Source organism: Mastomys coucha, chromosome X (assembly GCF_008632895.1).
Source record: "Mastomys coucha isolate ucsf_1 chromosome X, UCSF_Mcou_1, whole genome shotgun sequence".
NCBI classification, from domain to species: Eukaryota; Metazoa; Chordata; class Mammalia; order Rodentia; family Muridae; genus Mastomys; species Mastomys coucha.
In genome coordinates, this window is record NC_045030.1 from 126645325 (window position 1) to 126647257 (window position 1933).

Sequence of the window (1933 nt, forward strand, 5' to 3'; positions counted from 1 at the left end):
GGAATAAAAATAAATAGTTAAAAATGCCCTTCTGTACTTGTGACAAACTTTCATGCTTGGAATGCTAAACATCATGTATTTTGATGTATCCAGTAGAAAACACGTCTGTCCCAATGTTTTGGAAGAGCCATAGCAAAAGAATAACTTTAAGGACTTTTTGTGCTCACAAACCCCTGTCCCCCAGTCCCTCTCCAGTGCCCATAGCCACATACAAGTGTCATGGACCTACTGCCCTTTGACATGTGGAGAGACTACTTTAACCTGAGCCAGGTGGTGCTGGATATAATTCAGAGCCGGAAGCAAAGACTGGAGGGTAAGGTAGCTGAGGAGCCCAATTCCAGGCCCCAGGAGACAAGTGAGCAGGGCCCAGAGGTCTACCCTGGAAGTCTGGCTACCATATGCAACTTCTGCAAGCACAAGGGAGAGTGTCTTCATGTCTGCGCTCACACCAGCTGAAGACGCCTGAAGGGGTGGTAGTGTGTCCCATCCTGAGGCATTACCTGTATCCTCTATGCAGAGCCACTGGCGACCAAGCTCATACACTCAAGTATTGTCCACTCAACAGCAGCCAGCAGTCTCTCTACTGTCACAGTGGGCAAAACTCAGCTGGTGGCAGAGTCAAGCAATAAGTGAGACCCTGTGAGGATCCTGAAACACTGGGAAATGCTGGCAGCCCAGACTAAGTGTCTCAGATGTTCCTGATGCTGTGAGAACCATTCTCCATGGACCATGAGAATCTTGGTGGCTTCTTTTGGATTGTGAGGGCCTGGTGATGACACTAAGGTGGTCTCTTTGACTTCTCGGTTCCCCTATAAAGATCCCTTGGAGATACATGTATTTGCCATCCTATAGAATTCCAGTCAGTGTGCTCTGACAAGCCAGTCTTCAGAATCTGGGGACAGTGCCAGAGACTAATCCTGATCGTCACTGCCAAGAAGTTGATGTTGGCACTGACTATGAGACAATCCATCTATCTTCACCTTCTTCGGCATCTGCAGACTCAGATTTCTCCATGGACCATTCAAGTTCAGCCCCTCAGTTCCTTGAATGTGCTGCCCATCAGGAATAAGAGGAAGGTTACAGAAACTAGTGGAGGGTCGGGACCCTCTGAGAAGGCTACTAGACCTTTGTAAATTCACAGACTGCCTCAGGTGAGCTGAAGCCCAAAAATCTCACTTCATTACTAACAAAGGTTCACTTTAGTCCAGCCCCCAGCCCATTATTGATAGATCCCTGTCCCCCGTGGGTGAGAGACTTATCTCTCTTCCACCTGTCCAATATTGTTGAGTGTGTTAAGTCAGTGTGTGTCCCATGGTGAAAACAGTCTTGAGACCTCATGGAAATGGTGACTGCTTAGAGAAGAATGCCAGTTGGGTTTTATGCTATTTAGGAGGTGGGCATGGAAATGGGATGAAGGTGGAGGAGAGGGTTTCTGCTGCTGAATAAAACGTTGTTAGTCAAAAAAAAGGAAAAAAACTTTTTGCTGTTTCTGTTCCTAGCCACTCTCAATTTTTTAACCATCCATTTACCCATTTACTCAGTTTACTACATGTTGTATTCAACCATTTGACTTGGTCATTAAAAAGTCTTTAAAATGGCTCCCAGGGCTGTTAGCTTAAGTGCAAACTCCTTAATATTACACATATGCCCTTGAATAATGCTGTTCCTATTAGTCTCTCTGCCCTGTTTGTCAGCATAACCCACTTGGCACTCAAAAATCCAGCTCTCCTGGACTTCTTTCAGTTCCTCAAATTGCTCTAACTTTTTAATCCTAATCTTTCAGTGTCATCTATTTTTTTTCTAGTGCATTTCTAGTCTATTTAAACATTAGCTCTTCCCAGGATTTGTCCACCGGCCCACCACTTAGATTCATTCTCAAGATTACAGGTGCTCCTTAACATCCTAACTGCCAGACTTTAAACATTTGAAGCTT

The 1933-nt window shown here is 45.1% G+C and overlaps 1 pseudogene; it reads left to right on the plus strand.

The window, feature by feature from the left end:
* Nucleotides 1-219: 219 nt before the first annotated feature.
* Nucleotides 220-629, plus strand: LOC116094473 (annotated as a pseudogene).
* The last annotated feature ends 1304 nt before the right edge of the window (nt 630-1933 follow it).